This window comes from Poecilia reticulata, linkage group LG21, assembly GCF_000633615.1.
Source record: "Poecilia reticulata strain Guanapo linkage group LG21, Guppy_female_1.0+MT, whole genome shotgun sequence".
NCBI classification, from domain to species: domain Eukaryota; kingdom Metazoa; phylum Chordata; class Actinopteri; order Cyprinodontiformes; family Poeciliidae; genus Poecilia; species Poecilia reticulata.
Window position 1 is genome coordinate 1,356,502 of NC_024351.1, and position 7,778 is coordinate 1,364,279.

Sequence of the window (7,778 nt, forward strand, 5' to 3'; positions counted from 1 at the left end):
CAATCAATCAATCAATCAATCAATCAATCAATCAATCAATCAATCAATCAATCAATCAATCAATCAATCAATCAATCAATCAACCACACACACACACACACACGCACACACACACTGCTGGACAGAGTCAACATCAAGTTTCCCTCAAACACAAAATTGATGTTTCTGTTTGAAGCAGAAAGAACAGAAACTCTGGACACTGAAAGTTTGTTTCTGTAAATAAATACATATTTTATAGAAATGAATAGTAAATCAGTTAAGAAGTTCAAAAATTGTAATGTAACATAAAACAAAACATTTGACTGAAATGCCAAAAAAAAAGAAAGGAAATCTTTAAAAACAAGAAACGAACTATAAACTCCTAAAGCTGAGATGAGAGGCAGGTCGTCTCCAGACATCATGACTTACATTTAGTGAAGATTGTTTTGGAAAAGTGATTTCATGTTTCCGTTTCAGTGCAGAACGAGAGCTGTCATTATTTATTCCGCTGGTGTTCTGCAGAGTTGAAGACGTCTCAGCGGAGAGGTCAGTGGATGGACGTCTGCTCTGTTGCTTTTCTTTGATTGCTTCTGCAAATGGCTCCCTAATCAGAGCTCAGACTGGCCCTGATGGTATTAGCTCTGATGAGATGGCTTCACTCAGTCCTCCCAACACCAAACGATCTCATTGCTCATTTTTACTTCAGCCCCTCGTCCTCATCCTGTCCTCTCTTTATCCAACAAATGATCACTTTCCTCTCTGATTATCTTATCTTTACTTTCTCCCACTGACCCGTCAGTAACTTCAGCCTCAATTCTCATCTTAGAATTGAGTTTTCTGAGCTTTCTGCTGTTTAAAGTGACCTACTGTGCCTATGATGCGTCCTTGAACAGCAGTTGACATGAGGACTAGTCTATGAGCTGCACAAAACTTGTTCATTGCATTTTCTATTTTTTTGTTTTTTGCACAAAAAATTATACAGCCGTACGTCTTTGAAAAGCAGAAGTGGAGCCTCCTGCACAACCAGAAACAACTCTGCAGCAAGTTGTTTCTGGAAAGTAAGTCAACAGAACACCTGTCTTTTCCAGCAGCCATTGTAAAATGCATAAAGTGGTAAAACCAGCTGGAGATCAGCTTGGGTTGCTAGGTAACAGGCTGGATTCAACTGAGGTTGCTAGGTAACGGCACAGTGACTCAACAATCAGCAGGTTTTTGTCTCATTTTCCAGACATTAAGAAACATGAACTTATTGTCAGAAAAAGGCTGGGTGGCTCTTTTAGGAGCAGTTGACGCCCAAATGTATGTAAAAAAAAAAATAGCAAAAAGTGAATTTTGGAAATATCCCCCCCTTTGAAATTGTTCACCAGCTGCAGAKTTTCTAGACTAAATCACTGTTAGTCATTTCCTGCAGGTAGGAAACTGTTGACCCAAAGTTTCTCCTATAAACACATGCAAAACTGCTAGATTTTGATTTAACCTGTGCAGATCTGCTTCATTAGGCAGGGGAGAAAAACGACTTTCAGACTGTTGGCACAAAATTCTGCTGCATGATGTGTTTTAAAAGGATCTTATGAAGATAAAAAGATTCAATCAGTAGAAGGAAAAGGCCGAAATCCATTCATGCCCACAAAGAAAGAATAAAAACAATGTTCAGCACCAGAGTTGAACCCTGAAGCAGAGAGGAATCAGTGGAGATGATTCACCTTTTACACAGAAATATGAGGAATATTGTTAGTGTTTTGTTTTGTGAACTATGACATTTAGCCGATTCTGTGGCTTTATTGCTGTTCTGTTTGTTTTCCTCATCTTAATCCTGGCTGTGAGGCTAATCCAGAGGTAATTACCGTCCTTCTGCGCAGCTCCAGGTTTCATTATCACGACTCGGCTCCACTTGTTCAACACGGATTCAGATTCCGTCCACGTACATCCGGCTCACACATGCTGCTGCCTGATAACAGATCCACTTAATACAAAAGAAACGAGACCAACTAAACAGGAAGTTTTCCAGACAGAAGCAGGAAAATTAGACACAAGACGAGAATATGAAAACAAACCGAGGAACAGGAAACAGAAATCTGAGGAAGAGAAATGAGACAAAACGTCTTCGAGTCTGAAACACTTCACTGTTACGCAAACAGAAACTTTAAATCCACATTTAGAAATATTTTGTTTCCAGTAAATTTAGATGGATTTCATGAAACAGAGAATGATTCTCATTCCTTTAAAGTTTTAATGTAATTTCATCCAAAGCATGAAGGATTTTTAATTTACATTCATTTACAGTCTTAAGACTCGTGTTGTTCTGTTTGTTTGATTAAAAAAGAAACCAAGTGCAGAAATGACTGAAGTTAAACTGAGTATCATTAATTAAGAATAAGCAGAAAACTTGCAGGGACAAAAACTATCAAAAGAAAACAGTTAGAAACATTTTAATGCAGGAACTTAAGTAAGGAGTGAGATTAGTGACAAGATGCAGAGTTAGATKACAAACAGGCTGCAGAAGGTGGGAAAACAAACAACAAGGAGCTCTGACTGAATGTTCATGAGGTGGAATTCATTTTAAACTCACAAACAGAGCAGAATTATATCAATAAATATTATAATTATGTTCACATTTATACAGAAGCTTCTATTATATTAAATAGAGGTGGAGTAGCTTTCACTGTTCCAGAGTTTAGCAACATTAGGAAAAGAATAAGTGATGGACTTTCTATTTACACAAGAGAAATGTTCATATTATTATTATTCACCATTCAGAGGAAGAAATCAGACCACAGGGATCAGTAATTTGTTCATTATGAGGCAGTTTAACAAAGCAGACCAGATATCTTAATAGAAATTCAACAGAACGGGATAAAAATGATGGAATAATGATTCATTTTCTATGGTTACCAGCTCATTATGGGGTCACAGGAATGAAACGGCAGATAAGGCTGAAGAAACTCACTATGGGTTTTAGTTTTTCATTTTAGTAAAAAGAAAAATGGAGGAGAAGGGAAGTAAAAGGAGAAATGAGAGCAGGAAAGACGAGGAGAGAAGAGACGGTTTGGTTGAACTGGGTTAAAAAACACATTTTGTTTTCTAGGGAAACTGCAGTGATCAGAGTGAATAATGTGGATCTGATGAGACGATAAACATGTAATGTTACACTGTCAACAGTTCAATAGAAGAATTTAACTGTTGTTTAATAACTACAAAAGTAAAAGTTATTATATTGTTATCTTAAATTACAACACATATAACAGAACACACACTGGAGCGACATTCTGGCCAGACTGTGGTGATAACCCACCAATTTTTATTAATAAACACCAAAGAACAAGTAGAAGATCGAAAACATTCGGTACCAAAAGGAAAAAGCCTGATGGAAAATCTAATGCAGAAGAAATTATAATGCAGTGAAAGAAACAGAATGGCTGCACAGTGGTGCAGTTGGTAGAGCTGTTGCCTTGCAGTAAGAAGGTTCTGGGTTTGATTCCTGGCTCCGGTCTTTCTGCATGGAGTCTCCATGTTCTCCCTGTGCATGGTGGGTTTTCTCCAGGTACTCTGGTTTCCTCCCACAGTCCAAAAACATGACTGTCAGGTTAATTGGCCTCTCCAAATTGTCCCTAGGTGTGAGTGTGAGTGTGCATGGTTGTGTGTCTCTGTGTTGCCCTGCGACAGACTGGTGACCTGTCCAGGTGAGCCCGCCTCTTGCCCGGTACGCTAGCTGGAGATGGGCACCAGCACCTCCTGACCCCACTGAGGGACAAGGGTGAAAGAAAATGGATGGATGGATGAAAGAAATAGTTTAAAATGTAAGTAAACTAAACTGAAACGCAGATGCTGGATATGAATAATCCTGGATCCGAACAGGCTGAGAAGTTTGGAGGATGTTAGTAAAAATGTTAGTTTATGTTACGGGTTTTTTTGTTCTACACACCTGAGTAAGTATGATGTTACTCAGGTCTGAGAGAGTTTTCCTCTTGAGTTTGTTAAACTTGTTGAGCAGAGCTCAGGTTAGCCTGCTGCTCTAACGACTGCCACAGGTTTTCTGCAGATTCTGTCACGACGTTTCAGCAGGCTGCGCTCGATCCGACCCAACATTTCTCCCTCTAACTCAGCAAACTATGCAGGATAAGTTTCCCAACAACTTTTCCTGTCCATGTCTGTGTGAGAGCACGTCTGCTGGTGGAGGATAATGGCAGCAGACCGGGCCGACTGCAAGGTTTGGCCCATGAATAAAAGATGGAAATGTTGGCAAAACAGCAGCAGAACACAGAAACGGACGGCTGCAGGGAAGTGGCACCAACCCAGAAAGGTCAGATAGAGCAGCTCACACTGATGTCTGAATTTCACAGCTCTTGTCACACAGATTTACTGATTTTACTAAAATAAATGTAATGAGAAGAAGTTTCTATGCTGGAGGAGAGCAAACAGACGTCTGAGCAGAACCACACTGAGCTGGTTCTGTTTGTCTCTGAATCTTTTCTTGGATTATTGCTAAATTTATCCATTTTTCATGATTCTGCATAAATGATTTGTTGGAGCTGAAATCTAATCAACATCTCCGGGCACACCTGGGTTTCCTGAAAGACGTTTTGATGCATCACTTTAATATCTTCCAGATTTAAGGGAAATATTCCAATAACTCTGAACATGTTAGGGAAGAAGATTTATGTAAGAAGTTATTATTTCTTTGGGTTGATTTAAATGCTTGAATTGATCACTTTTAGAGATGTTGGAACATATTTTTCTGTTTTAGCAAACATTGTTGCTTCATTAAATCCCATAAAATAAACCGGAAAGATAATTTAACATTTAGCTTCTCTGTTGATTTTAATCTTTATTATCTGGTGACATAATATAAATCTGCATTATGTCTTATTAGGTTCACTTAAAGAGCCCATTTCAGTTCATTCCCTCTGTCACACAGGTGGCATATCATGCATAATTAGTGTATGTTTCCACCTGCAGATGGACGTTTCTACTTCATTTTTATTCACTAGTAACAGATGCAGGGCGTGACACAATGTAAATACAGACAATAAAATGTTATTAAGCCTCAGCAGTACAAATAAAACCTTCATCAACCTGCACAGTTATTCACCGGATCTGATTCATGAACATTGTTGTAGTTTTTCTCATTAATTGAGCCTCGGCTGAATGTTGAAGAAAAAAAAAAAACGAATCGACTTCTGTGGCTTCAGGCGGCCGATTAGCTGAAGTCACCGCGGAGCTTCATCTGCTGTAAAGTCATAATTTGTTGTTTTGCCTGAAGAAAATGAGGGAAATTGAAGGTCTGAATCGTTGCTGAAATTAAAAGTGGACGAAACAAGGAGCTGTCAGCTGGTTCACTGTATTTATGTTTTATTAAAGTGAAAAAGTCATGAAAACAATGATGGAGCGGAAAGGCTGACAGAACGGGAGAAAAGAGAAGCTGCAGAGGTTTGATGGGGATCAAGAGGTGAAACCTGCAGATGGAAGAAGGTTGAACGATTTTAAGTTCAGGGCTGCAGCAGGAAGTCGAATTAATCCAAACTCCACACACTGCTAACCTGCCGGCTCTGAAGGCCATGAAGACCTGCAGGAAATAAAAACACAGATAATCCCTGCTTTTAGAGAGAAACACTCACATTTACCTTCACGTTTCCTCCTGTTGCTCCACTTCCTGTCTGAACGTTTCCTGCTCCATCGCTCACATCACCCCAGGTTTCTTCTGGCGTTTGGCTCCGACATGAAGAGTGAARCCTGACWGCCCAGATGGTAACATGAGGATTTCATCTCTCAGCTTCATGACTTGATGCATCTGCTGATGTTTGAAGTGTAAAATCAGAAACATAAAGTCCTGAACTCTGCAGCATGGATTTTCTGCTCACTAGTTACTCTGGACCTCTGACTCTATCCAGAAAACTAGAGAACCAGAAATCTACAGAAACTTTGGCCTGATTGTTGAGCTTTCTGTGGGAGGGAATGAGAGTCTGATTGTCCAGAAAAATGAAAGTTATTCCCACCAGCTCTGTTTAGTTCACTTTAATCCAACTCTAGTTTAGTGGAAAGTCCGGTTCGTTTGGAGGTGTGAATGCATGATCCARCTAAAACCTGTTTCTGTTTGGTTGAAGTGAACTCTTGTGCAGTTCGAATGCAAGCAGAACGGAGATCGCTCCAAAAGCAGGAAGTGCTCTATAGCGCAGGGCATTCTGGGTAAATACTACAGAGCCAGCAGGAGAAAAGGCTCATGGTCTTTGATCAAAGACAAAAGAGAAATCCTGCAACTGTAGATATGTGAAATAGTAGATGTACCTCTGCTGCTTTCCTTCTCTAAGATCTTAATTTTTTAAAGAAAGAATACATTAAACGGAGAACATCTTCCTGGAACCGTGTTTTTCTGTCTGCGGACATAAATTTAACGTCATTAAAAAACAGTTTCAGGGCATTTTGTGTAACTGTCAAACAGAAAGATTTCTCAAACTGCAGGTTGGAGCCAATTTGTGGTGCAGTTATACTGTCTGCACTTTGGAAACTTTTCAAACAAACTCTGTCTGCATACAATATGTGACAGTGCATAGGATCACCTGAGTTAGCCTGCGCTCCAAACTGCTCACAAAGTTTGAAAATGAGACATGAGYTCAGGATGTCAGCGTTGAGCTGTGTGTTAAAATATAACCCAACTGGACTGACCTGCTGGGAAAAACTCATTTTCACATCCTAGAATGTCAAACAAGACAAAAATGTCCCTAAACAAAGACACAGACCATAATATGATATGATTGGTTGGTGCTSTAAATAGATCCTCCACTGATGCAATTCATTACCAATAAGCAATATCTGGGCCCYRTTGAGCATGAATATGAACTGAGGCAGCCATCTTCTCTTCTCTTCTCTGTTTGGCTGCTGGTGCAGGAAGGCGGAGAAGTTCTGCCTGGTCCGACCCAAACCAGCGAGTCCCAGCTGACTCATCTCTGAATTAGAAAGTATTCAYGCCCTCTGAAGGCACCCTGCCTCAGCAGTTCCAACCTAAACTGATCTAAAAGTGACTTTCTAATGAGTTTAAAGGTTTAATGATGAGTCAGGGAGGATGTGAGTCATGGCTGGACGAGGTGAGGGGTCAGCGGACCTGACCCRGCCTGGCTGACCTCCAGAACCAGGAGCAGAGAGAGCAGAAGAGGGAGGTAAAAAAGGGTCGCGCTGTGGATCAGAGGAAGAGACGAAATGTAAAAACGTTTTCCATCTGATCAATAATAAAAATGAATGTTAAAGTTTTTAGCTCCTCAGACACGATGCGACATTAGATCAACTTATTCCTGATCAGGACGGAAACCACTTCGTGTCCGTCTCCATGGAGACCACCTGTCTCATTGATAGGCATCCCGGTGACGCATGTTTTCTGATCAGTGCCAATTACGTCTTTGTACTTTTTCATAATGAGGGTGTTTTGATGAAAAAGGTGYCACATCAGAAGGAGGAAAGAATCAGTCAGGAGACAGAAACGATACGATTGTTCCATCTTACATTCTTCTTTATTTTTGCTTTTTTTAAATCAACATGTTCTTTTTATATTTGATTTAATTTTAGGGAGYATTCAGGCAGTGAGAGGCTGGTTTTCTGTCTTCACAGGTTGAAGCACATTTTCTTCACTGTGGATGTAAAACAGGAGAAACATTTAAAACCGTCTGCTTTTCCTTTACCAAGTCAACACTGACTGCATTTCATTCGCCCACAGATGGAGCAGAATTGAACTTGTTGACGTAACCTGGACTCAGGTTTAGCACAGCAGCTCAGCTCAACTCTGACATCAACTCCTTTAAATGGGTAGTTTA